The sequence below is a fragment of the Glycine soja genome, chromosome 4 (genome assembly GCF_004193775.1).
Source record: "Glycine soja cultivar W05 chromosome 4, ASM419377v2, whole genome shotgun sequence".
In the NCBI taxonomy this organism is placed as follows: Eukaryota; Viridiplantae; Streptophyta; class Magnoliopsida; order Fabales; family Fabaceae; genus Glycine; species Glycine soja.
In genome coordinates, this window is record NC_041005.1 from 12,889,779 (window position 1) to 12,913,961 (window position 24,183).

Consider the following 24,183-nt stretch of genomic DNA (forward strand, 5'->3'; position numbering starts at 1 on the left):
TCATCAACTATAACTAGAGCATAGTAACTTCCTCCAAAACTCATGGTTCTAGATGGACCAAATAAATCCATATGCAATAATTGTAAGGGTTGAGTGGTTGAAACAACATTTTTAGGTTTGAATGAGACTCTTGTTTGTTTGCCCTTTTGACATGCATCACATAATTTGTCTTTTTCAAATTTCAATTTAGGCAAACCAACTACTAAATCTTTTGAAATTAATTTATTTAAGTGATCCATGTTTACGTGAGCAATTCTTTTATGCCATAACCATGGATCATCATCTTTGCTAAGAAAGCAATGTTTGTTTTCTAGTTTTATGCTTAAGTCTATCATGTAAACATTATTGACTCTATGTCCTACATGCTTTATATTAATGTCATGCTTATGTTCTATAAGACATTTTTGAGAATCAAATGATACTAGATAGCCTTTGTCGCATAATTGACTAACGCTAAGCAGGCTGTGCTTAAGGCCTTCAACAAGTAGAACATTTTCAATGGAGTTTGAAGAATTTGTACCTATTTTACCAACTCCAAGGATTCTACCTTTGTTGTTGTCACCATATGTTACGTGCCCGCTTTTCTTTGGAGAGATATGTGTAAAATTTGATGCATCTCCAGTCATATGTTTTGAGCATCCGCTATCTATGTACCACTTCTTCCTCAAAGACACCTACATATCAAATTTTTGACTTAGGTACCCAAACTTTATTGGGTCCTTGCATGTTAGTATAAACTGAGGATCCTTTTGGGACCCATATCATTTTAATGTTGCTGTAATTTTTCTTGAAGTAGCAAGTTGATATGCCATGTCCTCTTCTTCCACAGTAAAAACAAGTTATATAATTACATTTTTGTGTGGAAGTAGAAAAGTTTTTATAAAACTTTTGTTGTTTTTCATATTTATACCCTAGTCCATTCTTATTGGAAACATATCTTTGTTTACTTAATATGACATCTAAATTATTTTTACTATAAGAAAATTTAGCAAGTGAATTTTTCAACTCTTTAATTTCTTTTTCATATTTTTCACAACAACTACAAGGATCTGATAGTTTCTTGTCAGAAATAGTGGAGATATTAACTTTTTCATTTGTTTTAGAAATTGAGACTTCATTTCTAGGATGATCTAATTCCTTGTTTAATTTTGAGATTTCATTTTCTAAATTTGAAATTGTTTTCTTTGAAGATGAAACTAATTTTGCAAGTTTAATTGATTCTTTATGCAGATCAGCAAATGCTTCTTGCAATTCATCAAAAGAAATAGATAAGTTATTTGAAGATGTTACGTCTTCATCACTTTCGTAACTTTTAGCCATAAGGCAGAGATTTATCTCTTCATTTTCTGAATCTTCAGAAGATTCCATATCATTTTCATCCCATGTGATGTATGCTTTCTTCAGTTTCTTTTCACTAAGATTTTTCTTTTCAGATTTCTCCATCTTTTTCTTGAAGATGGGACAATCAACCCTCAGATGTCCAGGTTGATTACATTCAAAGCATTTTAAAGTAGAGGATGAAGTTTCTGTCCTTCTCTTTGATTTAAAATTGGGTCGCCTCTGATTTCCTCTTACTTTAAGAAACTTGTTGAATCTTTTTACAAAAAGACTTAGATCATCATCATCTGGATCATTTTCCTGATCACTTTCTTCTTGAATTGAGGATGATGCTTTAAGAGCAATTCCTTTCTTTTTCTTGTCATTTTCTTCATGTTGGTGTAATCTCAATAATTCCATCTCGTGTTCCTGCAACTTTCCAAATAAAGTGGCAAGGGAAATGTTAGACAAATCTCTTGATTCAGTAATTGCCGTTACTTTGGGTTTCCATTCTCTACTTAAACATCTTAACACCTTGTTTATGAGATCCTCATTTTGAAATTCTTTACCTAAGGCTGCTAGATGATTTACTATATGTGTAAATCTCTTTTGCATGCTTTGAATATTTTCATTTGCATTCATTCTAAATAATTCATACTCATGAGTTAGTGCATTTATCCTAGATCTTTTAACATCTGTAGTTCCTTCATGTGTTAATCGAAGAGTGTCCCACATTTCCTTAGCACTCTTACAATTTGAAACCCTGAAATATTCATCCAATCCCAGGGCAGATGTTATTATGTTTTTGGCTTTTAAATTGTATTGTACTCGTTTTCTATCCTCTTCAGACCATCTATCTCTAGGTTTTTCTATAGTTATACTTTCACTTGATGAACTGCCATCTATTGTAATTCTTTCTACTGTGGTGGGTATATAAGGCCCTATTTCTATGGCTTCCCAAATATTTAGGTCTATTGCCTCAATAAAAATTTGCATTCGGGTTTTCCAGTAATGGTAACCCTCTCCATTAAAGATTGGAGGTCTATTGATAGAATTCCCTTCTGGAAATAAGGAGTTTGCTGAGGCCATCTTTTTCTTGAAGCTTCTAAACTTTATACAAGAATGAAGCTCTGATACCACTTGTTAGACAAGTGGCCTCAGATATCTTAAGAAAGGGGGGTTGAATTAAGATATTCCAAACTACTTCCCCAATTAAAATCTATTTCACTTTCTTTTCAAGTTATAAATTCCCTTAACAATGAACTTCTTAAATATTAATTCAAATAAAACAATTTGAATATGAATATAAAGCAATAATAAACAAAGGAGATTAAGGGAAGAGAAAGTGCAAACTCAGATTTATACTGGTTCGGCCACACCCTTGTGCCTACGTCCAGTCCCCAAGCAACCCGCTTGAGAGTTCCACTATCTTGTAAATTCCTTTTACAAGTTCTAAATACACAAGGATAATCCTTCCTTTGTGTTTAGAATTCCTTTACAACAAGAGACCCACGGTCTCTTAATCCCTTAGAGAATGAGGAGAAGAAGAAGAATGAATCTCTCTAGAAAGAGATAGATTTTACAGATTGAGCACTCAAATAATTCCTTAATGAATTGCAATTGAATTGGCCAAGGAATTTTTAAGAGGATAGAATGATTTTTGCTCTTTGAGAGGATAAACACTTGTTATTCTGAAAAACTCTGTCAAAATCGTGTCTCAAGTCACATATATATAGGCCTATGATAGCCATTCAATAACCACATAAAAAGATGTGACTATTGAGAATGTTTTCTGAAAAACTCCTCTGGTAATCGATTACAATAAGTGTGTAATCGATTACACTCTTTAAAATTTGAATTAAAACGTTCAGAAACTGCTGGTAATCGATTACCATATATGTGTAATCGATTACATAGTGCAAATTTTGAATTCAAATTTTAATAGCTGTTGTAAATCAGTTTTGGCCACTGGTAATCGATTACATCCTCTGGTAATCGATTACCAGAGAGTAAATTTGTTGAAAAATACTTTTTTAACTTAAAATTCTTGGCCAAACCTTTTGCGATTTCAATTGGAATTCCCTTCCTATTTAATATCCTTTCTAAGACTCTATAGACTGTCTTGATCATCCATCTTGAATATCTCTAATTGCTTTGTCTTGAGTAAATCTTTGAGAAGCATATGATTCATGTAATCCTTTGGCATCATCAAAACATTCAGCTTGATCCTTTGTCTACAATTTTTGGGGCCTAAGGCTATGGCAGAATTCTCATAGCACCACAAAGTCACATTAACAAGCATTTTCATAACCAAACACAAAAACAACCAAACACACAAACACAGAAATAAAACTAACCTTTCGTGACTGAGAACTGAAACGACAGAGAGGGTGACAGTCGCAAGGAGAAGGAGAATGGGAGGTGCAGTGTCGACACGAGAAGACAATGGTGGCATGGTGGGCACGTCGCGCCACGAGGAGTTGAGCCACGGTGAGAGAGCGAGAGTAAGAGTCGCGAGGAGGAGGAGATGAAAGGTGCGACATCATGAGAGTTGTGAGAACTAAAACGATACAAAAATGAGTTTGGGGGTCAGAAAAATTCTTTTATAAAAAAACAAAACAACATGGATTTCTCTAAATGATCGATGTTCTCTAAGCAAAGACAACATCAGTTTCTGATGACAATTCATGTGTCTTAAGAGAATTTTGGTTTTAAACACTAAGAAGAAAGAAGAATGAAATTTGGGTCTAATTTGCAATGGGAGGAGCAAATTATATAGAGCATAGTAGTAGAGACAATATGTAATATTATAGTAGTAGAATGTAGAATTCATCAAATATTGACATAGGAGCAGTTGGGCTGACGTGATGAAAATTAGTATGTTGACATGACAACGTGTGATTTTGTCTTTGAATTTATATAATATAAATAGATTATACGTTTCTGCCTTGAGAGAAGTAAAATCTACCAAGTAATATAATGGGAAAACTTACATTGCATGTTCATATTTTCCTTTAAGAATTTGTTGTCAAGCAATCAGTTTTGGTCCATTGGACATGTAATTTCATGGCCGTTTAAGGTGGACTTTGTAAAAATGGATACAACAAGGGATGTGTATATTTAATGCTTTTCCATTTATATGTTTAAGAATTTGTGTCAACTAACAAACAATTGTATTATTATCAAGGGGTTTAATTCAATTGATTTATGAGCATGTGCGAGTTGTTGTAAATTTCCTAATGTTAGAGTTCGATTCTTATAAATAAAACAACAACTAAATTATTAACCGTTAGACGACTCATCTGATGATGTTGTTGGCATTACTTTCCTTCATATTGAGTCACCTGATTTTTCTTACATTAGGTATCTAATTTTACTTTTTTTATTTTATAAACACAAATTTTTAAATTTCATTTCCAATTATAAAATAGAAACACGTGAAACATATATGAAATTATGAATACATCTAGTGTAACATAGGAGATAAATAGTTCTATATAGGAACAAATTAACTAAACTAACCAATTCTTGGCACTACTAGGATTAATGTACGATCAAAGACCCATTGCCGTTAAACCCAAAACCACTCCTATCTCCATATCATATGAAACCTAATACCATACACACCACACCACCACATTTCACAACTAGAAAAAGGAAGAGAACAAGTTACACCAATATATTTTTTCTTTCTATCTATCTATCTATATGTAGGAGGAGAGATTCACTTATACTAAAAGTAATTCTTTTAGAATTATTCTCTATTCTCACCTTTCATTTTCATGAAATCTGACAGATAAGATTAGTGTCTTATTACAACCATTAAATTAAAAAAAAAAACTGAATGTACAATATACTATTTGTGTAATAATATAGGGTTAAATATTATATACCTCGAAAAAGCTACCCTAATACAATATGTATAAAAATACACAGGACACAATTTGTTTTACATTAAAATATGTGAATATCACGATGCATATTCAAGTAGAATGATCCATGACTTGAATATATATTTGGAATCTTTGAACAAAATTTTAAATTTGACAACCCATTTTTTAACCTTTGAAATATAAAGCAACAGTTAAAGATGCATACAAATGGCAAATTATAGTTGAGAGTATTTAAGACAAGGTGGCTGGATTGATGAATAAATAGCTATTGTGCATTATCAAGTAAGATTCTCTACTACAGGATTAGTTGCAATTTCCATGGAAGAATCCAAAGAGTTAATAGAGTCACTCATTATTGTTTGGCTAGAGTTGATTTTTTCATCCTCTACCATTGTTTCAAGTGGATATAGAGAAGGATTTAAATTTAGAGGTATTTCTAGGCTCTCAATGTCTCCTTCCAGCATCTCCACTACTTTGTTCATAGAGGGACGATCATTGGGTTTTAATTGTATACACCAAAGTGCAACTATGATCATCTTCTTTGCTAGTTCCTTCTCATCCTCTGTGACATCTTCCATTTTTATATCTCTCTTTTCCAAGTTGATCATAAATCTAAAATGGAAAGTAAAGTTGGCTTGAATGCTCTGCATGAGGATCTAGGTTTTTCCTCTTGCTTGCCATCTCCATCAAAAGCATCCCAAAGCTGTAGACATCAGCCTTATGGGATATTCCTCCAATATTTTTATAAAATTCTGGAGCTATATACCCAATTGTCCCTCTTGCTAAAGTCATAGTGACAATGCTATTATCTATTGGATATAACTTTGCCAACCCAAAGTCAGATGCCTTTGGGGTGAATTTTTCATCGAGTAGGATGTTGTGGGGCTTGATAACAAAATGCAAAATCCGCATCTCACACCCATGGTGGAGATAAGCAATCCCACGAGCTACTCCAATTGATATATCATATATTTCTTCATAGCTTAAATGTATGCTTCCATCTTTGGGAAAAATAAATTTGTCAAGGGATCCATTAGGCATGAATTCATAAACAAGAGCACATTTGGAACCCTCAGCACAAAATCCAATTAGTTGTACTACATTCGATCTGATGATGTATTCTTCCAATTGTTGCAACTTCACTTATAAAGTCGTGTCCATTACCTTTCGATTTGCCCAACATTTTTATTGCTACACAAGGCCCACTACGCAACTTTCTCTTAAACACAAAGCCATAACCTTCCCCTAATTTGTCCTTGAAACCTCCAGTTCTGAATTTCCTCGTATGAGTATCCCCAATAGGCATGAAGTTATTTTGTTCTAGATAATTTTCAATATTTTCATATATTGACAAATAATTATTTTTTGCCATTTGCATAATAGAAGCACAATAAACAATGGCATTCCAAACAAAAATTTGCCAACCCGTAATATACAAATATAAGTGGTAGCATCTGCAAGAAAAAATTACTTGAGTGAATAAATTGTGTAATAAAGAATCATTTGATTACTTTGTTAATTTGAAATGTAATGAGTAAGGTATTTGTTTAGGCTATGTTTGGTAAAATTATGTAAACTATCAATCAAAAGTTCAAAAATTAGTTGTTTGTTGAAAGCTAAAAATTGTTAAACTAGCTTATAAATAATAAGTCTTTGATAAAATTATTAGTTGAAGTAGCTCATAAACATAAATGATAGCAATGAGCATGTTTATATGATGTTTTTATACAAAATTTTATTTTATTACATGAAAAAATATATTTTTTTATATAAATTAATTATTTAAATTATATTTTGTCATATTGTAGATTCCAATATTAATCTTAGATTATATCTTAAAATTAATGTTTCAACCAAGTTTAAAATGAAATCAAAACATAATACTTTTATTATATTGATTAGTGTGATGATACCATTGCATATTATTATTTTCATTTTAATTTATCAATATCTTGAAGTACAATGATAAAATAATAAAATAAATGATGTAAATAGTATAATAGTTAAAATAAATAATGTAATACAAAAATATAAAAAAATATTATAAAAATAATAATAAAGACCAATAAGAAGAAGATCTAACTTTGGCAAATATCAATCAATTTGGCTGCTAATGTTGGCGCATATAAGTCAATTTGTTCTTTAACGTTAGTGCGCATCTAGGACCCAATTGACTAATGTTTATCGAAATTGAAAACTATAGACTTGTTTAGTTCTGTTTTAGTTTTCTGTTTTCTTTTTTGTTATTACTCTTAATTACAAAACTGCTATCTTGTTTTCAATCGGCCTGTTTTCTATTTTCAAATTTCAAATATTTGTACAATAAACAGAGAGACAAAAAAAACTTGTTTTTACCATTTTCTGTACAAAATTTAGAAAATAGGAAACAAATAAAAAATAAAGTGGCAATTTTGTAATTAAAAGTAAAACTAAAAAACATTTTCTCATAGTAAACGAGCCCTAAATTACCTTTTTATTATATAATGCGTCAAAATAAACAATAATGTCAATATTAAGGACGGATTTGATGTTTTACTTATATTTTTTTTCTGAAGGATACTTAATATTGGTTGTATAAACATAGCTTATATTGGTTATATATATAAACTATGTTGTTATATATACAATGAAATCTTTGTTTAAAACTGCTACATATTCAAGCAAATGATTCTACTCATCTATATGTATATATATTAAAAATATTTGGTTATACATAAATTCGTATATTTATCAAAAATAGCATTTTGTTTTGATAAATTACTTCATATACACTTCTCAGTTAAGAAAATAAGAATCTAAATAAACTTTTTGCATAAGTTAAAGAGTGAGAAAAAAAGTTATATACTAATAATATAAAACTGTTTCACACTCTTAATACATAAATATTAAATTTTAAGTTAAAATTAACTTATGCACATAATTTTTATAAGAATTCCTTTCATTTATTTTTTCCAAAATGAAGGTGGATAAATTGATTTTAGCTTATGTAAAATTTAATGCATTCAGCTTTTTTCCCTTTCACATGTGTGCATAGTAAAGTTTTGTTAAATGGCTGTTGAATTTGAAATTGCATATATTAGATTTAATACATTAGGTAAAAGTATATATCATTGAATATGATAGGCATAAAGCATCAAATTAACTTTTTTGTTATTATATATATATATATATATATATATATATATATATATATATATATATATATATACGCACATATATAATTGAAGCACAGGTGAATTAAGATGATACAATTATTACATGTTGTAGTTGATAGCAGCCACCATATCCCTACATCACAAAAAGAAAAGACAAAATAACAATTTCAGGATTCTTTTGATAATAAACGATGAAACAAAGAAAGACATGAAGTAAAAAAAAAAAAAAAAAGCTTAAATATGTTTTTGGCATCTAGTCCCTAATAATTTTTTTTTTTTCGAATCAAGTCCATAATATTTTAAAAGTTTTGTCCGAGGTTCCTATCTCGGGATCCTTTATCTATTTATGTGGCTGTTAATCGAACAAGTAGGTATGCGACGTATGGTACCTCGTGTGACTGCGATTCCACCCACCACATGGGATTGCACGTGCCAATGCCACATCATCAATAACCCCTTCAACCTCCTTTGTGACTGTGGTTCCACCCACCACCACTCCCCCTTTGACACCGACCAGTCCTCCTCCTCCTCTGCCTGTGCACATGCAGTCAAAACCAATTCAAAAGTTTTCCCATTAGGTGGCACCCTTGCTTGCTTCATCTATTGGAAAACCAATAAACCATCACACCCTAAACCATTACTTGTGTACCCAGCAATCATCAAATGCCATGAAGCGATGTTTCTGTCCAACATTTGATCTAACACTCGACATGCATTCTTCTCACTACCACATTTGCAGTAAACCCCAATCAATCTTTTGCTCAATTCAATGTCCCCACAATAGGTCTATCTTCTCATAATTCCATGGACCTTTTTCCCCGATTCGAGTGACCTCATGCTCTCACAAATTCAAGAGCGTGAGATAAACGCGATAATCAGCAACTACACCTTGACCCTTGAGTTCCAATACTTGATCAAGGTTACCCTCTTCACACAGGGCCGCGAAGTCCACATTCAACAGGTTTTGGTTTTGATGGTCGAGCTTCAATTTTTGTTCATTGGGATGTTTCTCCTTAGGCAAAAGAGGGATTTTATGAGTGGAACAATTGTTGGTGTTGCCGTTTCGATGCCTGCTAGCATTAGGAACCGCATAGGTATAGAAAGGAATGAAGGAAGAGAAATGGGTGAAGACTGTGTGTGGAATGGAAGCCATTGATGCGTGGAGTTTGAGCTTCATGCTTTCTACTTTGGTAGTGTTCCAGCGGTAGATAAGGACAATCACCTGGATGCGAGGGAGGTGGTGGAGGAGCTGAAGTAGGTGCGGAACAAAACTATTACAACGGTGAAGGAGAGAAAGAGCTAGGTTTTTTGAGGTAGAAGAGAGATCACTCAAACAATGTTGTTTTTAATTTAAAAAAATTTCTCGTGTAATCCCACTCAAGCAACGAGTACACGTAGCACCACATGTCGCATGTCTGTGTATTCAGTTAACGGCCACGTAAGCCGATAACAGATCTTGATTAATGATAGGGACCTCGGACAAAACTTTTAAAATATTAGAGATCCAATTCGAAGGAAAAATTTATTAGGGACTAGATGTAAAAAATAAGTATATATAAGGGACAAAAACATATTTAAGAAAAAAAAACACAATGAAAGACTATTTGCATTATGTCATAAAGGTTATTGTTATTAACAAGTTAAAAGCTTTGCCTTTTTATTTAAAACTAACTAACGTTTTATTTAATGCACGGGTTCTTATAAATAGGTAAAATATAATAATCAATTAAATTTTTTGTTTGAAAATAAATTTATTAATTGGATGATGTTTTATGATATTGATAAATATAAATTAAAAGATAAAAATAGACCCATCAATTTGTTTTAAAAATCTAAAATATTTATTTAATTGATGAAAGATGGCTTTTGTGACGATTTGTAAATTTCCAAATATGTAAAATGTTAATGTTAAACAAGATAAATAAGATTTTTTTAATTAAATAATTAATTAAAGAAAAAGTTTTAATTTAACCTGGAAGCACTAGAAAATTATAATTATACTTGTCTTGGATGTTCCAAATGAATGAAATTTATTAAAAAAGAAATGATAAAGATTAAAGCAAGGAGTAAAATAATAATTAACTTATTGAAAAAAGTTTTTATAATAACATACATCATCCATTTTTCTTTGTAAATAAATTTTATTCACTTTCTATATATTCTTAAATTAAAAAAAAGCATGTCATGGTTTAAGCAAAAAGGTGCGAGAGGTTCAGGGAGGGACATATGTGACACCCTCTACCCCTCACATATATACTAATAAGAAGAAAAAAAATTCAAATATTAGTTAAAAGTATTTTTAAAACATTTTTTTTTACAAGTCTTTCAAAGGGGAAAAAGGCTCACATTCATTTTCTTCTACATCATATTCAAACTTGTCCAAATAAATAATAAAGTATTCTCAACTTAAACAAGGTCGTCTAAGCTTCATACAATTAATATAGAACCTATATCCTAATGTCACATCCTATCAGAGCGTTGTGTTCCCGTGTCCTCTAGCATGAGGTTCTTCATAGTCATCCACCTATTCATCTGCTCCCCCGAACACAAGTTCAAGATCATCACAGGATCCAAACACAACAACACACAGGGAGTGAGTTATCACATTCCTAGCTAATAGAGAAACAAGACAATTAAATATACATATTATATAAATGAGATACCACTTGCTTAAACATAGCTCACGTAACTTCACCACTTCGTCATTCAAAATTCACTTTTCAATCATCAATCACATTACACAAGAATCCCACACTTCGATCAAGATATAATAACACATCAATTAGCAAGCATATGCAACAGTTATGCTAAGACTCAATCCTATATACAATGTGGTACCATGTCAGTGAAAAATCACCCTGGGGCGCTTAGGAGTACATAACAAGACACACCACACCATGAGTTTGTCAGGTCACTCTCACAAAGTAAGATCATAGGGAGACCAGTCAGGGTCACGATGTTTTGCGAGAATGCTCCAACCATATGGGATCAACATAGGCTTAAAGGAGCACTCAAACCCGGTGACCCCCAAGGCCTACACTTCGAAGAGTCCGTCAGAGCCTCTCCCTCCTGATTCAGGTCCAACCCCTAAAATATTTTTTTTTTGCATGCAGACACTGCTCATGAATTATACAATACCAACGACCTTACACTCGTGTTTTAAACACGTTCAACACAATTGCGCTACGATTTAACACTGGTTCCTAAATAGGAAACCTACATTTTCTCTTTAACATTGTGCATCAACGTTTTTCTCAAGATAACGCTGGTCAGGTTATTGTACAATTCATAACTTACAACACAAGTAATTTCACATCAAGTGTTAACTACACACTTATCCACAACTAGAACTCATTCACAATTTCACATCTCATAGTGTCATAATCCACCATCACATGTTTACACGTATCTCACAAATTAACACATGTTCAACTTTACATTTATACTCAATCTCAATAACAAAATTATAATCTCAAAGCAACATGTTATTCTAGAATTCATCACATACTCACAATTTGAATCATCATTTCATATCCTCAATATAACAATTTATATAAAAGACTATCACAACATGAGGACTAAAACCCCTCAAATAATATTACACAATTATATCAAAATCATAGGTCGAAATATACAAATATCAAGAGCACAATTTATCAAGCCATTTTTATTAGCACATCAATATTTTATTTATAATCATAAAGGAAAAATTGCAATTTAACAAACATCCCAAAATAAAACCTCAATTTAATCCTCTAAGGATCCCTACACATGTTCTCACTAATCCCCAACTGTGAATAACTCATCCTTACCTCTAAACGGACTCACGTGTCTTCCCACAGCGATAGCATCATCTCTAACGGTTCCCTAAGATTCCTCCAGTTTTTCCTCCGACTGCTCCGATAGAGTTCCCAAACGTCAGAGAAACGGAGAAAGGATTAAAGCCTCCATTTGGACTATCTTCATGCGATTCCTTTTTCTCCCTCCACAAACATTATATCGCAAATCCCAACGGTCAAAGCGTGAGCAACTGAAATTCAAACAATATATCCAAATTTTGTGATAATCCAACGGTTAACGAAACCGGGATCGTAGTTTTACCAAGACAGCTCTGGGTTTCTGGGGGAAAGAAAAATGCTACAATGCGAGGGGTATTTCTCTTGGCTCAGACATCATATCAAAATTACCAACGGTGAGAATTCTCGGAAATGGGTTTCAAACATGTTGTTAAAATTTCACGACGATCCAACGGTGAATGAGTCCGAGATCGTCATTTTATCTAAGATAGGTTTGATGGCCTGCGGGAAAAAGAGAGGATTTTAGGAGAGAAAGAGAGAAAAAACGAAATTGGTAGGCAGAGGAGACTGAGAAGTCAGTCTGAAAACTGACCTAGCATGTCACTATTTATAACTAGGGGTATTCACGACCTATTATTTACTTTATTTATTTATTTTTATTATTTTATAAAAAAAGAAACTCTATTTTATTCTCCATCAAATGAATAATAAAATACCCTTCTTATTTTCTCTCAAACCATTATTTTATTATAACTATTTTGCTTTATTTATTTAATTATAAAACATCATTATTCTCTAAAATTTTATATACGAAAAAAAATGGGATGTTACAACAGACATCCCAACAACATTGGCATCCTCTCCCCAACCTAAACTCGGTTGCCCTACAAGATTTGTTTAATATAAAAATTAAAAATTGTAAGGAATTATAAAGAAATTAAAAATATACTAAACGCTATTTTGAATTTTGGAAATAATAAAACAAATTCATAATACGAAAGAAATTACTTAATACTAGTTTTTACTTCCATATATTACCACAGATAATGCCGCTGACTGCCAGAGAATTGCAGTAGTTGCTGTTTCCGAAGCATTGCAATGTCTGTATGGAAGAGTCGAAAAAACAGTTCTTTCCCCGACAATGATTCTCCCAGATGAGATGCACCAACGAAATCTCAAATCCATATAGACTAGTGCCCTATGTATCAAGGAGTAGGATAATTTAATTGTGTTCAAACCCCACCAAGATGTGGTCGCAACCATCTTTACATGACAACGAACTTGAAAGTCCTTTGCTTTTAAGTCACCAGCAATGGCGTATGAATAGCCGTCGACGACACAGGGAGTAGCATCCACATGCTTACCATTGTCAGTTACTGGATGGTTACAATTCATGAAAACTACATGCTGGAAAAGAAGGCGTCGCCAACTGAAATATGGACGTTGACCGGCAAGGTATGGATCCGTCACGTTACGATGAGTTTTGCTAAAATTCGATCGGGACAAGAAGATGCGTGGGGGGAGGAGCAATTTGGTTCTGGAACTCCGGGATCAGCCACTCGGAAAGGTGAAATTATTGTAGTTGATGGCCTGCACATGATATTTTCCGGAGTACAAATATAACACAGGGATCCGTAAGGTTATTTTCACATGCCAACTCGTACCTTTTGTCGCCGCAAACTTATGGGTCGCCTTTTAATCGAAATAGATAACTTATGTTGGAGTACAAATATAGTGCTGCCCCTCCAAAGTGATTCCATATTATTGATCACACCGCTGCTAATGCTCCTGTTTATCAAAAGTAGTAGTAACAAGTGCGAAGAATCGTCTTGATGGCCTAATGAACCACCTATTAGATTTCCCTTTAAACTCGTGAAGGGGATGAAAGATGGATGTGGTTATCCCGGGTTTTGTCTTTTTTGTACTGAAAAAAGTGAGACCATGCTTTTGCTCCCTACAATAAAACTCCAAGTCAATAAAATAAACTACCAATCTCAGAAAATTTTGTTGACTGACCCAGAAAATTGTCTTCCGAACAAGTTTCTAAAACTCAACAATTCTGTCAATCCTCTTTAGCCATATGAATAAGAAGAAACAAACTTGAGCTTCTTCAACTGGAAATCGACAACTGAGAAACATGGAGCAAGCAGATCCATATTCAGAAGATACGATCTCCTGTCCGATTTACATGTTTGATTCAGACAACAGTGTCCTCAAATTGGATTTAACATCCTGTACCAAGATGTTTGATATTGTTGCGCCAGTCAAGGAATTCAACCAACAGGATAATTGGTTGGCTTTGAGATGGTCCAAACCAAATTGTACTGAGTGTGAAGCGAAAGGTAAGAGATGCAAATGGAAGAACAACAACACAGGAGACATTGAATGTTTTGACTGCAAGGGCAAACAAAATGGAATCCAGATTCCCAGATCATTGATTTTTGCTGCTACAGGTGAGACCAGACTCTTTCACACTACTTCACTTATCTTATTCATCTCTCAGGCTCTCTTTTTCAATCATTTGTCTCCTACTGTTTTTGTATGTTCGATTCTTTTGGGGCTGGTGGTCATTGCAATCTTTAAGATAATACACTACTTTAGAAGAAAAGAAGAAGACCAAGCACGAGTGGATAAGTTTTAGAAGATTACAGGACAGAAAAGCCTGCAAGATTTACCTACGCTGATGTTAAAAGAATCATGGGTGGTTTCAAAGAAAAGTTGGGGGAAGGAGCTCATGGAGCTGTATTCAGAGGAAAACTTTCAAACAAGATTTTGGTGGCTGTGAAGATCCTCAATAATACAGACAAAGAAGGGAATGAGTTAATCAATGAAGTGGAAATTATGGGCAAAATCCACCACATCAACGTTGTTCGTTTGCTTGGCTTCTGTGTAGAAGGACATCATCGTGCTCTTGTCTATTGTCTATTTCCAAAAGGATCCCTACAAAGCTTTATATTTCCACCGGAGGACTGTTAGAACTTGCTGTTCTTGCTCACACACACAAACAAAGAGGTAACTCGAGGAAGGATAAAAGTGAGAGAGGTTCAGAGAGAAGCAAAACTAACATAATAAGGAGAATGAAAGAATCGAAAAAATTATTATTGAAAGAACAATGAAACAATATTTATACAAGAGGGACAAAGACTGAATTGTATTTTGCATTTTGGTCCCTCACTAACAACTTGATTACATTCGTTATTAACTAAACAGCTAACTTCCTATATTAGGAAGGCTTAACAAACAAAGTTAGAATTACTATCATTTCTAACACTCCCCCATAATTCTGACTCTCATTCAATCATGATCATCATCTTGTTTCTCAAGTCTTCAAATCTGTTCTTCTTCAAAGGTTTGGTTAGTAAGTCTGCAAGATTATCTTCTGACTTGCAGTATAGCAGTTTTACCTTCCCTTTGCTCACCTTGTCCCGAATAAAATGGTACCTTGTTTCTATGTGTTTACTTCCACCATGATCAATTGGATTTTTAGCAAGGCTGATTGCAGATTTTTTGTCCACCAGTATGTTTATAGTTTCAGTCTTCTGGATCTTCATTTCTTTCAACAGTTTTCTTAGCCATAAGCCTTGACACGAGCACATTGATGCTGTTATGTATTCAGCTTCACAAGTTGATAAGGCAACCATATCTTGCTTCTTTGAACTCCATGACACCGGTGCACTTCCAAGTAGGAAAATATATCCAGCAGTGCTCTTTCTATCATCATTATCTCTTCTCCAGTTTGAGTCAGTATAGCCAACCAATTCCATGTTTGAACTCGTGATGATATTTGGCAGTAGAATACCATAGTTAATTATGCCTCTAATATACCTTAGAATTCTCTTTGCTGTCATCATGTGAGGAGATTTTGGAGCTTGCATAAACCTACTGATCAGTCCAACACTGAATGCCAAATTAGGTCTTGCATTGCACAAGTACCTTAATGAACCCACAATCTATATGTACTGAGTTTCATCAGCAGGTTCTCCTTCATCTCACAAACTCAATGCCAATCTTGTTTCAGCTGGGGTGGCTGCTGCATTGTAGTTAGTCATTCGAAACTTCTTCAACAGGTTTGTAGCATATTTGCTTTGATGCATCACAATTCCAGCTTCAGTTTCCTTGAACTCAATTCCAAGGAAGTATGAGAGAGATCCTAAGTCAGTCATTTCAAACTGATTCTTCAGCAATTACTTAATCTTGTCAATCTCTATCTTGTTGTTTCTTGTGATGAGTAAATCATCAACATAGAGGCAAAATATTACTAAGTCTGACTCATTTTCTCCTTTTTCATATACTCATTCTTCAGTTTGCATACCTTTCCTTCATGTCCAACAACTTCAAATCCTGGTGGTTGCTTGACAAACACTTCTTCTTCAAGAGGACCATTCAGAAATGCGGATTTTACATCAAGCTGATACATTAACCAGCCTTTCATGCTTGTTATTGCAACTACAAGCTGTAAATGTATGTGTACATGATTTTGATGATGTTAAAAGAAGAATCAAACAAGGCTCATTTGCTTCAAGATTAATACAAGATTGCTTCAACAAGCAAAGCCTTGCTTCAAGATTAACTCAAGATCAAGCCTTGCCTTAAAACAAAGTGCTTTCAAGACATTCAAGGCTCTGGTAATCGATTACCATGCAGTGTAATCGATTAGCAGAAGACAGGGTTGAGAAATAGCTGTTGAAAAGGATTTTGAATTTGAATTTTCAACATGTAATCGATTACCATATGTCTGTAATCGATTACCAACAACGAAACTTCTGAAATTCAAATTCAAAAGTCACGACCCTTCAAATTATAACTGTGTAATCGATTACACAAACATTGTAATCGATTACCAGTGAAGAGTTTTCAGAAAATATGCCAACAGTCACATCTTTTCATTGGATTTGTGAATGACCATCAAAGGCCTATAAATAGGTGACTTGGGCACGAATTTTAAGATAGAGTTTTGATTGATCAAAATGTCTTATCCTCTCAAAAGACATTGAGAGAGATTTCAAAAGAACTTCATTGTCAAATGCTCTCTCAAAAGAAATCCTTGGCCAAACACTTGCCAAATCTATAAGGATTCTTACATGGATCTTCATTGTAATATTCTTCTCTTGAAGAGAGAATTCTTCTTCCATTCTTCTTACTCAATGAAATTAATTAAGGGACCGAGGGTCTCTTGAGTTGTAAGGATTCCTAAACACAAGGGATGGGTTGTCCCTGTGTGGTTCAGAAGTTGTAAAGGATTTTCCAAAGATAGTGGAAATCTCAAGTGGGTTGCTTGAGTACTGGACGTAGGCACGGGTTGTGGCCGAACCAGTATAAAACTGTGTTTGCATTCTCTTTTCCCTTATCTCATTTATGTTATTGCAATCAATTTTGCCTTGCATGTTTAAAGAACATCATTAAATTGATTGTTGCTGCTTCTTCTGCATTCTAAGTCTATCCCTCTTAGGATTATTGAGGCCACAAGGTTCAATAAGTGGTATTAGAGCAGGATTCTTGTATAATGTTTAAAAAAATTCAAGAATAGATATGGCCTCATCCAAATTTCCATTTTTTGAGGAAAATTCTATCAATAGGCTCTTATGTTCAATGGTGAGGGTTATCATTATTAGAAAACCCGAATGCAGATCTTTATAGAAGCCATAGATCTAAAGATATAGGAAGCCATTGAATTTGATTCATTTATTCCTACAATGGTAGAGAGAAATGCAACTACATAAAAAAACTAGAGAAGAAAGATGATGATGAAAGAAGAAAGAAGGTTCCTCTTTAGCCCCAAAATGCTGAGTGTGATCAACTTAGGCACATGAGATTCAATTGTCCTGTGTTTAAAAGAAGAATGAAAAAATCCGACAAGATGAATTTCAAAGAGAAGCAAGAAAAGAAAGGATATATCACTTGGGAAGATAATGTCATAAATTATTCAAGTGATTCAGAGAAGAAAATCATAAGTCTGGGTATCATGATGAAAGACTATGAAAATGAAGAAGAGCAAAGTCGATACATTGATAGAAATTTCTCCAAACACATGGCATGCATCAAAGTTTATTCATATTTCTCCCCAAGATAAATGAATATATAATTTATGGAGACAACAAACGAAGGCCACATTTCTCCCCAAGAAAAGTGAATATGCGATTTATGGAGACAACAAGCATAGACCACTTGATCAACAAGCCCAACAAGTAATATCAAATGATACCAACAGGTCACTTATCTTTGATTGAATATTTTTGATGATTTTTGTCTATGATTGTTAACTTTTGATTGACTTTTGATGCTTGTTTTCTACTTGAGTTTAGATTGTCCTTGATGATTGTGATTGTATATTTGATTGATTGTGTTTGATTGTGTTTTTTATTGATGTGCTACTATACTTGTTTTTGCTTGATCAATATTGAATGATTGATTTAATGCCTTTTGGTATCACTTGATTCTCATACATTACAACAAGTGGTAACATTTTTCTGCTCTCTATTCATGATTTGTTTTTTATGTTGACAAAGGGGTAGAGAAAGATAATAGATAAAATAGTAAGAAAAATTATCTATTCTTTATGAGACAATTTGTTTACATATGAAAAATAAGAAATCTTCAACTGTCTCATACAAGCAATCATTGCAAAATCAAGAGGGAGTAAACTATATGCAAATAGATATTTTTCTTTGTTTTTGCTCTTAACCTACAGGTGGTTGTCATCATCGAAAAGGGGGAGAATGTAAATCATGAAGATCTTGATGATGTCAAGAAGAATTTTCTTGAGAAAGGGGGAGAATGTAAATCATGCAAGCTTTGATAGTGTCGAGAAGAAATCACAAGTTTGTCATCATAAAAAAGGGGGAGAATGTAAATGTATGTATACATGATTTTGATGATGTCAAAAGAAGAACCAAACAAGGCTCATTTGCTTCAAGATTAATACAAGATTGCTTCAACAAGCAAAGCCTTGCTTCAAGATTTACTTAAGATCAAGCCTTGCCTTAAAACAAAGTGCTTTTAAGCCATTCAAGGCTCTGGTAATCGATTACCAGGTAGTATAATCGATTACCATAAGACAGGGTTGAGAAATAGCTGTTGAAAAGGATTTTGAATTTGAATTTTCAACATGTAATCGATTACCATATGTCTGTAATCGATTACCAACAACGAAACTTTTGAAATTCAAATTCAAAAGTCATGACCCTTCAAATTATAACTGTGTAATCGATTACACAAACATTGTAATCGATTACCAGTGAAGAGTTTTCAGAAAATATGCCAACAGTCACATCTTTTCATTGGATTTGTGAATGACCATCAAAGGCCTATAAATAGGTGACTTGGGCACGAATTTTAAGAGAGATTTTTGATTGATCAAAATGTTTTATCCTCTTAAAAGACATTGAGAGAGATTTCAAAAAAACTTCATTGTCAAATGCTCTCTCAAAAGAAATCCTTAGCCAAACACTTGCCAAATCTATAAGGATTCTTACATAGATCTTCATTGTAATATTCTTCTCTTGAAGAGAGAATTCTTCTTCCATTCTTCTTACTCAATGAAATTAATTAAGAGACCGATGGTTTCTTGAGTTGTAAGGATTCCTGAACACAAGGGATGGGTTGTCCCTGTGTGGTTCAGAAGTTGTAAAGGATTTTACAAAGATAGCGGAAATCTCAAGTGGGTTGCTTGAGTACTGGACGTAGGCACGAGTTGTGGCCGAATCAGTATAAAACTGTGTTTGCATTCTCTCTTCCCTTATCTCATTTATGTTATTGCAATCAATTTTGCCTTGCATGTTTAAAGAACATTATTAAATTGATTGTTGCTGCTTCTTCTGCATTCTAAGTCTATCCCTCTTAGGATTATTGAGGCCACAAGGTTCAACAAAAGTCTCACTATTTCAATCCTTGCCACAGGGGCAAAGATCTCACCATAGTCTACACCTTCTTTCTGTAGGAATCCTTTTGCCACCAATCTGGCTTTGTGTTTAACTACTTCACCAGCAGGATTTCTCTTTACTTTAAAAACCCATTTTACAGCAATAGGTCTTTTAAGTTTAGGTAACTCCATTAGCTGCCAGGTATGATTCGTCTCAATTGATTTCAGCTCCTCTTTCATAGCATTGACCCACTTGTCATTCTTCAAGGCTTCTTTAAAACTCACAGGTTCAACATCTGCATATAGGGCAAAGTGTACAATATCACCTTCATTTGTGATTTGGCTATCTTTCATGACTTCATAATCTTTCAACATTTGTGAGGGTTGCAAAACCCTTTGAGACCTCCTGGTTCCTCTTTTAGTGTTCCTTGTAAACAGTTCATCAGTAGTGTCACTCAATTCTTCTGGAATGATTGAATCTACCAGAACCTTGATTGTATTGTTTATAGGGTCCTTCTTCCACTCATATTCCTTTAGTTCATCAAATATCACATCTCTGTTCATAGAGACCTACTTTGACCTTGGATCAAGTAGCTTGTAACCTCCAGTTGCATGATAGCCTATAAGGATCATTTGTTCACCTTTATCATCCAGTTTCTGCCTTAGCTGCTCAGGGACATGCTTATAACAAAGTGAACCAAAAATTTTGAGTTGATTCACTTTTGGTTTAGTACCAGTCCAGGCTTCTTCAGGTGTCACTCCTTTCAGTCTCTTGGTAGGGCATTTGTTGAGTATATAGACTACTATTGCAGCTGCTTCACTCCATAGGAAATGAGGTAGCTTCTTAGTCTTCAACATGCTCCTCACCATATTCAGGATAGTCCTGTTTCTTCTTTCAGCAGCACCAATGTGTTGTGGTGTATAAGGTGGAGTGAACTCATGAGTGATACCTGCCTCATCACAAAACTCAGCAAATTCCTTGGAGGTGTATTCACCACCTTCGTCAGTTCTTAATGTCTTTATACAGTGGCCACTATATTTTTCTACTGAGGCTGTATATTTTTTGAAAATTCTAATCACCTCATTTTTCTTCTTGATTATATAAATCCAAGTCATTCTAGTCAAGTCATCTATGAATGTTACAAAGTACCTGTTTCCTCCCAGGGATTCAACCTGAAGAGGACCACAGACATCTGAATAGATCACCTCCAATTTCTGTGTTGACTTCACTGGTACAAATTTCTGAAATGCATTCCTTGGTTGCTTTCACTCCAGGCATTCTCTGCAGTTTTCTGTCATCTGTCTCAGCTGAGGTATTCCTTGAGCCATTCTGTGCAGTTGACTCAAATCCTTGAAATTCAAGTGTCCAAATATGTAGTGCCACAACCATTCCTCTCTACATGTCTCAGCCTGCAAGCAATTGTGCTTCATGACTTGAATACCAACCGTAAAAGTTCTATTCCTGTTCAATGGAGCTTTGATGATCAACCTTTTGTCCTTGTCATAGATCATCATTTCTTTGTCCTCCATCACCATTTTGTATTTCTTTTCAAGTAGTTAGCCAAGACTCATAAGATTGCATCTCATGTTTGGAACATAGAGCACATCCTCAATGTATGACACTGTACCATCCCTTCTTTTAATCACAACCTTGCCATGACCTTCAACTTTTATAGTGTTGTCATATGCAAATCTGACCTTGTGATTTACTGACTCATCAAGGCTAACAAACCAGTCCTTGTGACCAGTCATATGTGTTGAACATCCTGTGTCCAAGTACCATTAATCTTTTGCATCGGCTCCAGTCTTTGTTGTGACCAACAACAACACTTGTTCAGTGTCAGAAACAGCTCCTGTGGCTGATTGCGCTTCATCATCAGCGTTTTTCTCCTTATACCAACATTCTTCTGCATAGTGACCTCTTTTTCAACAATTAAAGCATTCAACATTTCTTTTATCCCATTTCTTTTTGCCTCCTCTTCCACGAGTACTAGAACTACCACTTCTTTTACTGCAGCTATCTCCACTTCTTTGATCAGGTTGAGGTTTGCCTTTATCTTTGGAGTAACCTCCTCTACCTCTTGTGTTTTGGAATCTCCCTCTTCCTTTCTTGCCTTTGTGATTATTAGAACCACCATTTCTTGACTGATGGTGTGCTTGCAGGGCTTGTTCTGTAGCCTTATCATTTGCTCTTTCTTGCAATCTTTGTTCATGTGCCTCAAGTGATCCTTGTAATTCATCAACAAATAATGATTCCAAGTCCTTTGATTCCTCAATTGCAACCACAATGTGATCGAATCTTGGATTCAAGGTCCTCAAAACTTTCTCAACTAACGTCAGATTAGTAATTGTATCACCACAACTAGTGATTGAATTTGCAAGAACCTGCAATCTTCCAAAGTAATCTTCAATGTTCTCAGTCTCTTCCATCTGCAGCAATTCAAATTGCCTTCGAAGAGTCTGAAGTCTCACCTTCTTGATCTTATCAGCTCCTGCATAAGCCTTGTTCAGAATGTCCCATGCTTTATTTGCGGATTTAGCATTTGCGATTTTCTCAAAGTGAGAATCATTGACACATTGATGCAAGATCACCAAGGCTTTGCAGCCTTTCTTCTTCAGATCCTTGAATTCAGTCTTCTGTGAATCTGAGGCTCCTTCTTTTGGAATTTCTATTCCATTCTCAATCACATCGGTCAAATCTTGAAATCCAAGCAAGGCTTTCATTTGCACACTCCATATGTTGAAGTTCTTGCCGGCTAGAATTGGAAGATTTGAGGGAAAATGACCATTGGAAGCCATGATTGGAGAATTGGTCCCTTTTTCGAACCTAGCTCTGAAATACCACTGTTAGAACTTGCTGTTCTTGCTCACACACACACACGAACAAAGAGGTAACTTGAGGAAGGATAAAAGTGAGAGAGGTTCAGAGAGAAGCAAAACTAACAGAATAAGGAGAATGAAAGAATAAAAAAAATATTATTGAAAGAACAATGAAACAATATTTATACAAGAGGGACAAGGACTGAATTGTATTTTTCATTTTGGTCCCTCACTAACAACTTGAATACATTCGTTATTAACTAACCAACTAACTTCCTATATTAGGAAGGCTTAACAAACAAAGTCAGAATTACTATAATTTCTAACAAGGACAAGGACCATTTCCTTGGCTGGGAGAAATTGCAATGAATTGCTCTTGGTATAGATAAAGGGATTGAGTATCTTCATCAAGGTTGTAATCATCTCATTATTCACTTTGACATCAATCCTCATAACGTGTTACTTGATGACAATTTTACTCCATAAATTTCTGATTTCGACCTAGCCAAATTGTGTTCCAAGAATCCTAGTTTGGTGTCCATGTTAGCTGCTAGGGGAACCTTGGGATACATTGCACCTGAAGTTTTCTCCAAGAACCTTGGTAATGTGTCTTATAAGTATGATATTTACAGTTACGGAATGTTGTTGCTAGAAATGGTTGGAGGAAGGAAGAATGTAGACATCTCACCTACACAGAATTTCCATGTTCTCTACCCAGATTGGATCCACGACTTGGTTGATGGAGATATACATATTCATGTTGAGGATGAAGGTGATGTTAAAATTTCAAAGCAATTAGCAATTGCTGGACTTTGGTGCATTCAATGGCAGCCAGTAAACCGTCCATCCATAAAATTAGTTATAGAAATGCTAGAAACTAGAGAGAAAGACCAGTTAACTGTGCCTCCTAATCCATTTCAATCAACAACGGCCACCAATATTAGTGGACTCACTTTGGCAAGACGACCTTTAAAGTTGGAAGCAATTCAAGAATGAGAGAATTGCAACTTTTACACTCACAAAGATATGTGTTTTATTGATTTATTCTCACTAGGAGAAAATAATGAGTATTTTAATTGTGGAAAAAGTAACAGTTGTATATTATGTAGTCAGATTAAATCCAAACCCTAGTACTTCAATGTATTTGGTTCTACCCTAGCTAGAAAGGAAAAAATGTTTTGCTAATTTGAATATGTTGTAAAAAATCATATCTGACAAAGAAAAACTTAAAAACATGAAAGATAGCTAGCACAAAGAAGAATTTGTTATATATGAAAGCAAAAGATAATTTACAAAATTGAATAATTTAATTAAGAAACTCAAACTCTCATAAATCTTTGCAG

The 24,183-nt window shown here is 34.2% G+C and overlaps 2 pseudogenes; one reads left to right on the forward strand and one right to left on the reverse strand.

The window, feature by feature from the left end:
• Window positions 1-5,488: 5,488 nt before the first annotated feature.
• On the reverse strand, window positions 5,489-14,301 carry LOC114410571 (annotated as a pseudogene).
• On the forward strand, window positions 14,300-23,836 carry LOC114410572 (annotated as a pseudogene).
• The last annotated feature ends 347 nt before the right edge of the window (window positions 23,837-24,183 follow it).